Genomic DNA, 12,481 nt, shown 5'->3' with positions numbered 1-12,481 from the left:
TCCCCCATGAGAGGCCCCCTTTTATTGCTGAGTGTGACATCAGGTGTTACGGAATATCCCTTTGGTTGGTTTAGGTCAGCTGCCCTGGTGATGTCCCCTCCCCATCAATTGCCCACCCCCAGCCTGCTGGCTCTTGGGGGCTTGGAGGGAGTTCTGATGTTGTGCCAGCACTATGCAGCAATAGACACAACACTGGAGTGATACCAGTGCTGTTCCAGCTACGGGTGCAGAGCACAGCACTGTGTGGTCTGCTGCAGGGAAAGGTGACGCCATCCCAGACAGACCCAACACAACTATCACAGCTAGGAACAATGCAATTAAGTGCAATTTATTACAGCAACAGGTACACAGGTTCTTTGGATTGTCGGCAATAAATTCACTGTCTGCAAAAGCAAGCTAGCATGCATGAAATACACAGGTACACAGCCTGGCTATTAATGCATTAAAAGGCACAAAGACTCTAGAGATTTCTAAGTTTCCGCAGAGAAACCCAGTATAACCAAGTGTTCAAATCTTACCCCACGGCGTCCCAATGCGGTTGGAAGAGAGGCTCAGCCTATCGACTGATCCCAGAAGTCAGAAGGTATCCTTCGTGATGGTGTCTTCCCTAACATCCCCTCTCTCTCAAGCCAGTTTTTATTATTTTCTATCTTTTAGGTGGAGCTTGAGTGACTCTAGTCAAGTATATCTTGGTTATGATTGGTGAAAAGTTTTCTTGCTTTTGTTTAAAAGTATAGGAGAAATTCAGAGCGCATGCTCAGTGAGGGGTGGTCGCACCTTGGAGGCGGGTAGATTTTGGGACAGAGGTGTGTTTTCATATTGTAATGATATTATAATGAGCAAAAGTTCACTAGAGCACAGCATTTTGTCAAAAACATGACAGGTCTTTGGCTTAGGGTAGCAAAAGTGCAGCTTATTGGTCTTGGTGTACACAAGAACAATCAAGTCCCCCTCTTGTCACAGAGCCTAGCCACAGTGTTTCCACTCCGCTCTACGCTCCATACTGTTCCTTAGTCGGCACACCAGGTTCCCCTAGTGTGATAGCATCTAAGGTTGGAAGTCTATGGAACGCTTAGGTAGTGCAGCTACACTCCACCCTGGAAGCTTCTTCAGTCATGTACATTTTCTTTAAAATGTGAATATTAGTTTAATTTTCCTAGTCACTTTAGTATGGGATGTAGGGATGAAGTTCCAAAGCATTGGAGGTGCCCACTGTTTTAGATGCCTGCCCATATCCTCCCCCGTTCCCTGCCACTCATAACTATCCTGCCTCAGGACAGATCTCTGAATGACATTCTGAAATAGTAATTAAAACTTAAACAAAACCTTAAGTGCATTCAGGAGACATAAAAATGAGAACATCCAAAGGGTATTCAAAGTTTTGAAGATCTATCTTAACTAGCCTGGAGCAGAACGGGGAGGTGAAGAAGTGGGGAAAAGTACACGCGCACACACCCACACCCAAGATTGGCTCCCTGAGGAGAAAAGGTAAAAGGTGTAACTATTAATAGTTTCTGAGATACGGTTTCCAAAGTATGGAGGTGATGGGAATGCTGAGTATACAAATACCACATTAGTCTCATGACTAGTAATTTTATCATATCATAGCCAGTGTTGCACAGTACAGCAAAATAAAAACCTCAAAACCAGACACAAGGAATGACAAACAGCACAACTGGGTACACATACGGTAAGTAATGTGCTATATAACTCAATTTGGAAAACAATCACAGCAGACCTGAGATCAAAATAAATAAATAAATAAATAAATAAATAAATAAATAAATAAATAAATGAAACACTGCAATTAGCAAGTATTGAACTGATCTAATGCTTATAAGAATTTTGTTTTAACATGCTCTGGTCAGATCTATCGTTATCTCAACCCTTTGTGCCCCATGTTGGTCACCAAAAGGCCTGTTGGGGTTTAACCAGGCAGGTAGGTAAGCACCACACAGCCATTCTCTCACCCTTTCCCCCAGTGCAGTGGAGGATAGTAAAGCTTGTGGGTTGAGATAAAGACAGTTTAATAGGACAGAAAAGGAAGAGAAATAACAATAATGATGGTGACTACAGTAATAATAATAATATGTACAAAGCAAGTGATGCACAGTGCAATTGCTCACCACCCGCTGATCGATGCCCAGCCTATCCTTGAGCAGCTGGTCCCCCTCACCCCGGCCAGCCACCCCATATTAATTGTTCAGCATGACATCATGATATGGAATATCCCTTTGGCCATTTTGGGTCAGCTGCCCTGGGTCTGTCCTCTCCCAGCTCCTGATGCACCCCCAGCCTGCCTGCTTGCAGGACAGTGTAAGAAGCTGAAAAGTCCTTGGCTTAGTGTAAGCACTGCTCTGCAACAAGTAAAACATCAGCATGTTATCAACATTATTCTCATCCTAAATCCAAAGAACAGCACCATACCATCCCCCCCCCCCCCCCCCCTTTTTTTTTTTTCACATCTGGTAAGTCATTTGATGGGTTCCAGAAATGAAACCAGAACATCTCTGTACTGGTGGTGAAAGGCAACAAATTATGACAGCACCTCACAAAACTATGGTAATACAGTCTTTGGGAGCCAGATGGCATAATCAGAAAATGTTACTTGTTTGCTTCATTATGTTTCCTGCAGACATTAAGGGTATACAGAGGCATGCATTATTTTGAAATCCATCTTGAAGAAAATATCTAGAATATGACTGAGTTCTATCTATTTGTACATTAAGTTTTGTTTTATCACTGCAGCTGGTGAAAGGGGAATTCATTATAGATAGTAACAGCAAGTCTAGGGTAAATAAATATACCATCTAGTGATTATGTTTACCACACAAGAAGAATTTGGTATTGGGAAGGTGTGGTGGTTTCACACTGATGGCTAGCTAAACTCAGCCACACCGCTCTCTTAGGAGGAGCTTCTTCTTCCTTTACTAAACAAGCTGACTTCCACTCCCATTGTTTCTCCTTAATTACAGGGGCGACTAATGCTGCCAAGGGTTGGCTCTCTGGTTTAGCTACTGTGTCTGTTATCTGGTCATCAAATCCAGAGACCTTCTCCTCCCCGTGAAGGTTCTGGATAGTATTAACTATCATTTGATAGGCTCAGGCCAGGCCCCAGCACAGTGCAGGAAGCTGTAACTCTCTGGCATTGCCAGAGTCAGGGCATACGTTTTTCAAACATTCTATCAGTATTTTAGGAATCTGCAGTTCTTTAGGGGTCAAGTTCAAAACCATTGGAGGACACAACTGTTACAGGTACCTGCCCATATCCTCCCACACACCTTGCCACCCACTGCCACACTGTCTTGGGGCATATTCCTGGGTGGCATTCTTAACTAATTGTTTAACATTTAGAAAAAGAAACAGAAACACATTCTGGAGATCTAGCAAAAAGACTGTTGGTTACCCAAGGAGGATTAAAATACTGAAAATATATTGTAACTGTCTGTTGTGTTAAAGGGTGCTTATCAGAGTCAAATGTTTGCCTGTTTCAGAGCCCCGCCAAGAAATTCCACTGAGACAGTTTCACAAAGCTGAAAGTATTTAATAAGGTGACATACATACCAGATTCGGAATTGCCGTTGATAAATACACTTTCTGCAGTAGTGCTAATATGTGATAACAGTGCTAGCAAAATGCTCTCCTGAGCATTCCTCACCAAAAAGTGAAGGCGCAGAGCTTACCAAGAAGGTGTCCCTGTCTTGGTAGAGGAGAAAGGAGCACAGCCCATCAACTACCTCTTCTAGGTCTCCAATTTCTTCTTTCTCCTCCTCTTCTTTTTTCCTATCTCTAACACTTTTTCCTAACGCTAACTCCAAACACTAGCTCTCTCTTTCCTAACATTAACTCCCCCCTTTTATATCCTAACTTATTTGTTCTCCCCCTGGTGTGATGTTTAGCATGATTTGGGTGGAGAGTCGAGTACTTTAGTCATATATGTTTAGTGTGTACTTCGTTAAGTTCATTAGCATATTCATGTTAACTTAAATATTAATTTTACAAATAACGAAACAAAAGTTTTCATTCCAGGCACTGTGGCCTTCAAGATTCTGTTCTGCCACCAAAACAGGGATGTCCTGCCACTGCAAGACTCCCTCCTTCCTTCGGCAACCTCTCATACCAAGCTTGTGGACCTCCATCCATAAAGTCTGTATAAGAGAGAAGCAGGAGTAAACTGCTCAACTCCCTTTTGCCCAAGGCTTAGCAGTGACACTAACATGTCTGACTATTCTCCACACTGTCCTACAGGGAAAGAAGGAGGAGGCACCATTCTTGATATTGTCCACCAATTGATTCCCAGAAGAGAAAAGGAGGAGAATGTAGGAGTGTAGTTGCTAATATTCTCCAAGGGATGGTTTCTGAAGGACAGAGATGATAGTAATGCATGCCTGAATAACAAATTAGGCTCAAGGCCAGTGCTTTACAGCACAGCTAAGTGAAAAAAAAAAAAAAAAAAAAAAGGTTAAAAAAAAGGATAATGAAGCCTTTAACAATCTCTTAGATCTGATATATAGCAAAAGAGAGAACATAGCACAGATCACAGAAGTACAGAAGCACAGAATCACAGAATCACAGAATGGCTGAGGTTGGAAGAGACCTCTGAAGATCATCTAGTCCAACCTCCCTGCCGAGCAGGATCACCTAGAGCACATTTCACAGAATGGCATACAGGCGGGTTTTGAATATCTTCAGAGAAGGAGACTCCACAACCTCTCTGGGCAATCTGTTCCACTAATCTGTCACCCTCACAGTAAAGAAGTGCCCCCTCATATTCAGCCAGCACCTCCTGTGCATCAGTTTGCACCCATTGCCTCTCATCCTGTCGCTGAGCACAACTGAAAAGAGACCGGCTCCGTCCTCTCAACAGCCTCCCCTCAGATATTTATATACATTGATGAGGTCTCCCCTTAGTCTTCTCTTTTCCAGGCTAAACAGGCCCAGTTCTTTCAGCCTGTCTTTGTACGACAGGTGCTCCAGTCCTCTAATCATCTTCGTAGACCTCCTCTGGACTCGCTCCAGTAGTTCTATGTCCCTCTTGTACTGGGGAGCCCACAACTGGACACAGTACTCCATGTGTGGCCTCACAAGGGTTGAGTAGAGGGGGAGGATCACCTCCCTTGACCTGATGGCAACACTCTCCCAAATATAGCCCAGGATACCATTGGCCTTCTTGGCCACAAGGGCACATTGCTGATTCATGGTCATCCTGCTGCCCACCAGGACTCCCAGGTCCCTCTCTGCAGAGCTGCTCTCCAGCAGGTCACTCCCCAGCCTGTACTGGTGCTTGGGGTTATTCCTCCCTAGGTGCAGGACCCTTCACTTGCCCTTGTTGAACTTCATGATGTTCCTCACCACCCATCTCTCCAGCCTGTCAAGGTCCCTCTGAATGGCAGCACAGTCCTCTGGTGTATCAGCAACTCCTCCCAGTTTTGTGTCATCAGAAAACTTCCTGAGGGTGCACTCTGTTCCATCATCCAGGTCACTGATGAATAAGTTGAATGACACTGCACCCAGTACTGACCGCTGGGGGACACTGCTAGCTACAGGCCTACAACTACAACCCTCTGAGGTCTGCCATCCAGCCAATTCTCAATCCACCTCACTGTCCGCTCATCTAGGCTGTACTTCCTGAGCTTGTCTATGAGGATGGGAGACAGTGTCAAAAGCCTTGCTGACATCAGGGTAGACCACATCCACCGCTCTCCCCTCATCTACCCAGACAGTCACCTCATCATGGAAGGCCTTTAGATTGGTTAAGCATGATTTCCCCTTGGTGAATCCATGCTGACTATTCCTGATCACCTTCTTATCCTCCACATGCTTGGAGATGACCTCCAGGATGAGCTGTTCCATCACCTTTCAAGGGACGGAGGTGAAGCTGACTAACCTGTAGTTGCCTGGGTCTTCCTTCTTCCCCTTTTTGAAGACTGGCATGACATTGCCTTTCTTCCAGTCCTCAGGAACCTCTCCTGTTCTCCATGACCTTTCAAAGATGATGGAGAGTAGCCTAGCAATAACATCGTCCAGCTCCCTCAGCACCCGTGGGTGCATTCCATCGGGGCCCATGGATTTGTGCATGTCAAATTTGCTTAAATGATCGCTGACCCAAACCTCTTTGATCAAGGGAAAGTCCTCCTTTCTCCAGACTTCCTCTCTTGTCTCCAGGGTCTGAGATTCCTGAGGGCTCATCTTAGCAGTAAAGACTGACACTGAGGCGATTGGCTCTGGGGCAGATGTGTTCTGCAGTGGAGTGGGGGATCAAGGCGAGCAGGGTTTTTTTTTCTGGCATCGAGGCCACTCGAGGCAGCCGAGGAAGCTGCCAGGGCCCAAGGGAGGCTGACGAGGCATGGACCAAGCCAGCAGCACCAGGTGATACTCCCACACCACGGCCTCCACATCTCTTGCGGCCTTTCCAGCCACAGTCACTGATGTGGCTACCCAGACAGTGGTCTCGGGGAAACATGAAGCCATTCAGGTCTTGGGCTGCAGGGTGTGCCCAAGTCTTCTGTCAGTGTCTGACAGCAGCATTGGTGGATATGCCTGTGGAGCTAGAATTAAGCTCATATTGAAAGTCACTGGAAATAGGCACACTGGAGCTGGAAAGAAGCTCGTATAGAAAATCGCTGGAAATAGGCTCACCGGAGCTGGAAAAAAGCTCAAGCTGAGAGAAGCGGACCCACGCACACAACTACCCCTCACTGGCCGAACGTAAGCAGTTGCACACTATGGGGAATCATATGTCCTTAGAAACAAAAAAATGTCCTGGTAACCTTACAGCTTATTCCCTTTATTACGAATCAGACAGTTTATGATCCTGAAAGATGGGACCAAATTGAGGTCAAGGTGTGGGACACTGCTACTACTTGCCGAGGCGATCAGCTCCGGGGCAGACGCGATTGGGACAGGCAGGGCTTTTTTTTTCCGGCATCGAGGCCACTCGAGGCAGCCGAGGGAGCCACCAGGACCCGGCAGCCCTCGTGAGTGAGGCTGACAAGGCGTAGGCGGAGCCAGCAGCGCCCCTCTACCCTGACGTTCGAAAGCAGCCCCTAGGGAGCGCAAGCGACCAGGATCGTGGAGAATAGGGCAGGCAAACGGTGTGGTGCAGCAGTTCGTGCAGGCAGGGCAAAGCGTTCGCCCCCGCCCATAAGAACAACTCTTCTAATGACTGTCTACCACTAGCTAGGCCGCAATGGTCTACGCTAGGCAGAGAGCTATCTCTAGAAAGTGTAACCACCCAGACTGACTGCCCACTCAAAAATGCGGCGGTTCAGGTCTCTGGATGCAGGGAGTGTCTGAGCCTGTTGCTGCCATCTGAGGGAGGCAGAGATATTGTGTGTGAGGTGCGAGCAGGTGGATGACCTGGTCTGCCTGGTGGCAGAGCTCAAGGAGGAGGTGGAGAGGTTGAGGGCCATCAGGGAATGTGAGAGGGAGATAGACTGGTGGAACAACTCCCTGCAAGGCCTGAAAGAGAGGTACAGGGGTGAGACCCGCCAAATGGGGGTGGACCCCCTGCCCTGTCACTTTTGGGCAGAGGGAGGGGACCTTAGCGTTGAGGAGGAATGGAGACATGTCCCTGCTCGATGTTGCAGGCAACGCCCCCCCCACCAGCCCCACCTTCCCAGGTGTCCTTACACAACAGATATTTAGGCTCTAGAGCTTGAGAGACCGGTGGGTGAGGATGTGGTAGAAAGTCTACCCAGGAGGATGCCTAGGTCCATCCCTACAGTGGCAGGGAGGGGTACAGAGAGGACATGGAAAGCCCACCTGATAAACACGTGGCTCAGAGGCTGGTGCCAACACAGAAGTTTTGGGTTCTTTGACCACGGGGCGCTCTACTCGGCACCTGGCCTGATGGCCGCAGACGGGTCCCACTTATCTCTAAGGGGAAAATGGATCCTGGCCCAGGAACTGGCAGGGCTCATTGAGAGGGCTTTAAACTAGGTAAGAAGGGGGACGGGGATGAAATAAGGCTTGTTGGAGGTGTACCAGGGGGAACAATGGCAAGGCTGGGGGAGAAGGCAATGGCCCAACTGAAGTGCATCTATAATGCACGCAGCATGGGTAACAAACAGGAGGAGCTGGAAGTCATTGTGCAGCAGGCAGGCTATGACTTGGTTGCCATCACGGAAACGTGGTGGGACCACTCTCATGACTGGAGTGCTGCAATGTCTGGCTATAGGCTCTTCAGAAGGGACAGGCAGCACGGAAGGGGTGGTGGAGTGGCTCTCTATATTAGAGAGTGTTTTAATGCTGTGGAACTTGAGGCTGGGAATGATAAGGTTGAGTCCCTATGGGTTAGGATCAGTGGGAAGGCCAACAAGGCAAGCATCCTGGTGGGGGTCTGTTATAGACCACCGAACCAGGATGAGGAGACAGATGAGGAGTTCTACAGGCAGCTGGCAGAAGTTGCGAAATCGTCAGCACTTGTTCTTGTGGGGGACTTTAACTTCCCAGACATATCCTGGAAATACAACACAGCCCAGAGAAAGCAGTCTAGGGGGTTTCTGGAGAAAGTGGAAGACAGCTTCCTGGCACAGCTGGTTAGTGAGCCTACCAGGGGAGGTGCCCCGCTAGACCTTCTGTTCACTAACAGAGAAGGACTGGTGGGAGATGTGGAGGTCAGGAGCTGTCTTGGGCAGAGTGACCACGAAATGGTAGAGTTCTCTATACTTGGTGAAGTCAGGAAGGGGACCAGTAAAACTACTGTTCTGGACTTCCGGAGGGCAGACTTTGAGCTGTTCAGGACACTGGTTGGCAGAGTCCCTTGGGAGGCAGTTCTGAAGGGCAGAGGAGTCCAGGAAGGCTGGGCACTCTTCAACAAGGAAATCCTAATGGCTCAGGAGTGGTCTGTCCCCACGTGCCCACATATGAGCCAGCACGAAAGAAGACCGGCCTGGCTGAACAGAGAGCTGTGGCTTGAGCTTAGGAGTAAAAAGAGGTTTTATAATCTTTGGAAAAGTGGGCAGGCCACTCAGGAGGACTATAAGGATGTTGCAAGGCTGTGCAGGGACAAAATCAGAAAGGCCAAAGCTCATCTGGAGCTCTATCTGGCTACTGCTGTTAAAGATAACAAAAAATGTTTTTATAAATATATCAACACAAAAAGGAGGACTAAGGAGAATCTCCATCATTTACTGGATGCGGGGGGAAACTTAGGTACAAGAGATGAGGAAAAGGCTGAGGTGATTAATGCCTTCTTTGCCTCAGTCTTTAGCGGCAAGACCAGTTGTTCTCTGGACGCCCAGTACCCTGAGCTGGTGGAAGGGGATGGGGAGCAGGATGTGGCCCTCACAATCCACGAGGAAATGGTTGGCGACCTGCTACAGCACTTAGATGTATGCAAGTTGATGGGGCCGGATGAGATCCACCCAAGGGTACTGAGAGAACTGGCGGAAGAGCTAGCCAAGCTGCTTTCCATCATTTATCAGCAGTCCTGGCTATCGGGGGAGGTCCCAGCTGACTGGCGGCTAGCAAATGTGACGCCCATCTACAAGAAGGGCCGGAGGGTAGACCTGGGGAACTATAGGCCTGTTAGCTTGACCTCAGTGCCAGGGAAGCTCATGGAGCAGATTATCTTGAGTGTCATCATGTGGAACTTGCAGGGCAACCAGGCAATCAGGCCTAGTCAGCATGGGTTTATGAAAGGCAGGTCCTGCTTGACTAACCTGATCTCCTTCTATGACAAGGTGACATGCTTTGTGGACAAGGGAAAGGCTGTGGATGTGGTCTACCTTGACTTCAGCAAGGCTTTTGACACCGTCTCCCACAGCATTCTCCTAAAGAAACTGGATGCTCATGGCTTGGACTGGCGTACACTTCGTTGGGTTAAAATCTGGCTGGATAGCCGGGCCCAAAGAGTTGTGGTGAATGGAGTCAAATCCAGTTGGAGGCTGGTCACTAGTGGAGACCCCCAGGGCTGAGCACTAGGGCCAGTTCTCTTTAACATCTTTATCGATGATCTCGATGAGGGGATCAAGTGCACCCTCAGCAAGTTTGCAGACGACACCAAGTTAGGTGAGTGTGTTGATCTGCTCGAGGGTAGGAAGGTTCTGCAGGAAGATCTGGATCGGCTGGACCGATGGGCCGAGGCCAACTGTATGAAGTTCAACAAGGCCAAGTGCCGGGTCCTGCACCTGGGGCACAGCAACCCCAAACAGAGCTACAGGCTGGGAGATGAGGGATTAGAAAGCTGCCTGGCAGAGAAGGACCTGGGAGTATTGGTTGACAGTTGAATATGAGCCACCAGTGTGCTCAGGCGGCCAAGAAGGCCAACAGCATCCTGGCTTGCATAAGAAACAGTGTGGCCAGCAGGTCTAGGGAAGTGATTGTCCCCCTGTACTCGGCTCTGGTGAGGCCGCACCTCGAGTACTGCGTTCAGTTTTGGGCCCCTCACTACAAGAAGGACATGGAGGTGCTCGAGCGAGTCCAGATAAGGGCACCGAAGCTCATCAGCTTCGGGGTCTGGAGAACAAGTCTTGTGAGGAGCGGCTGAGGGAGCTGGGACTGTTCAGCATGGAGAAAAGGAGGCTCAGGGGTGACCTTATCACACTCTATTGGTACATTAAAAGAGGCTGTAGCGAGGTGGGGATTGGTCTGTTCTTCCATGTGCCTGGTGATAGGACGAGGGGGAACAGGCTAAAGTTGCACTGGGGAGGTTTAGGTTGGATATTAGGAAGAACTTCTTTACTGAAAGGGTTGTTAGGCATTGGAATGGGCTGCCCAGGGAAGTGGTTGAGTCACCATCCCTGGAGGTCTTTAAAAGACTTTTAGATGTAGAGCTTAGTGATATGGTTTAGTGGAAGACTTGTTAGTGTTAGGTCAGAGGTTGAACCAGGTGATCTTGGAGGTCTCTTTCAACCTAGACGATTCTGTGATTCTGTGAATACAGACTAGCATTGGGACTGCTCGGCACCTGGCGAGCAGTCTCTAAGGCCTTAAAGAGACATGTGGGGCCACAATCAGAAACCTGTGGTTTGCCAGACAGTGAGGGAGCTGCGGGCTCTTTTACTGGTCTACCTGCTACACCATCAGCTCCTCCACTGCTACAGCCAACGCAGGCCTTTGCTGTTATGCCCCCTGGTGACCTGGACATTCCTTTTGATCCAGGCCCTATAGGCCCTGAAAACAAGCCAGATCTGTTTCCCTTAAATAAAGTAGTAGCAGTTAGTGATCCTAAAATAACCCTGTTGTCCGTGTGGTCTTTATGCCACACCAGACATGACTGGAGACTGGGAGAAGAGCTCATTGGGAGCAACCCTGCAGAAAAGGACTTGGGAGTTCTGGTGGACAAAAAGCTTGACATGAACCAGCAGTGCGTGCTTGCAGCCCAGAAGGCCAACTGCATCCTGCGCTGGACCAAAAGATGTGTGACCCTCAGGTTGAGGGAGGTGATTGTCTCCTTCTACTCTGCCCTCATGAGGCCTCACCTGCAGTACTGCGTCCAGGTCTGGGGCCCCCAGCACAAGAAGGCTATGGACCTGTTAGAGTGATTCCAGAGGAGGGCTACCAAGACGATCAGAGGGCTGGAGTACCTCATTGCTCTGGGGAGAACTCATTGCAACCTTTCAGTACTTAAAGGGGTCTTATAAAAAAGATGGAGAAGGACTGTTTACTCAGGTAGATAATGATAGGGAAAGGGGGAATGGATTTAGATCAGATATTAGGCGAAAATTCTTCACTGTAAGGGTAGTGAGCCACAGGAACAGGTTGGGCAGAGAAGTGGTGGATGCCCCATCCCCGGAGGTGTTCAAGGCCAGGCTGGATGGGGCTTTGGCCAACCTGATCTAGTGGGTGGCATCCCTACCTATGTCAGGGGCTTGGAGTTAGATGATCTTTAAGGTCCCTTCCAGCCTGAGTCTGTCTATGATTCTATGCTATTATTCTATGTCTTCGTGATTGCAGTGAGATCATAGCCTTCTGACTGTACACAGATCTCCAGTTCTTCCCGTTGGTTTCCTGTACTATGCACATTAGTATACAAGCATTTCAGGGAACTGAAATGCCTGTTTCTCATTCTGCATGTGTATGTATAGAAACACTTGAGATGTCTTTCCTTCAAGTCAGCCGCTCATGGGGCAGACTGAAGGGTCTCACTGGCATGCACTCCCTCAAAAATTGGTGTGCAGTCCCATAGCTTATCACTGGTGGGCATGGTTTTATCCCTTTCCCCCTTCAAATCTAGTATAAAGCCCTATCAATCAGCCCTGCTAACTCCTGGGCAAAAATCCTTTTCCCCTTCATAGAAAGGTGCTCCCCATCATGTGAGAAATAAAGTTGTGCTTTTGCAGTAGAAGGTGTTTTTGCGGTGGAAAATTCCACTAACCTTGTATACTCAAAAGTGTTTGTGCAGGCATGACAGTGGCGTAGCAGTGGGGAGTATGTTAAGCAGAAAAGCGGAAGGTCCCACTGTCCCAAAATAAGGAGGATCACAGAATCACAGAATCACAGAATTTCTAGGTTGGAAGAGACCTCAAGATCATCG

At 48.5% G+C, this 12,481-nt stretch overlaps 2 long non-coding RNA genes across 2 annotated transcripts in view; one reads left to right on the top strand and one right to left on the bottom strand.

Moving 5' to 3' along the window:
- The first annotated feature begins 934 nt into the window (after positions 1-934).
- The window catches only part of LOC118157758, a 14,815-nt gene continuing 3,268 nt past the window's right edge, over positions 935-12,481 (top strand). The window contains exons 1-2 of the long non-coding RNA XR_004746722.1: positions 935-945; positions 5,654-5,658. This is a non-coding gene — a long non-coding RNA (uncharacterized LOC118157758). The remainder of the gene's footprint in view (positions 946-5,653; positions 5,659-12,481) is intronic.
- On the bottom strand, positions 6,759-11,140 carry LOC118157756. Its single transcript, XR_004746720.1, has 4 exons — positions 10,891-11,140; positions 7,997-8,006; positions 7,447-7,448; positions 6,759-6,862 (listed from the first exon to the last, which is right to left on the bottom strand). It is a non-coding gene; the product is annotated as an uncharacterized LOC118157756 (long non-coding RNA).

Source organism: Oxyura jamaicensis (assembly GCF_011077185.1).
Source record: "Oxyura jamaicensis isolate SHBP4307 breed ruddy duck chromosome 10 unlocalized genomic scaffold, BPBGC_Ojam_1.0 oxy10_random_OJ72041, whole genome shotgun sequence".
Taxonomy (NCBI): Eukaryota; Metazoa; Chordata; class Aves; order Anseriformes; family Anatidae; genus Oxyura; species Oxyura jamaicensis.
This window is presented reverse-complemented; position numbering and strand designations above follow the sequence as displayed.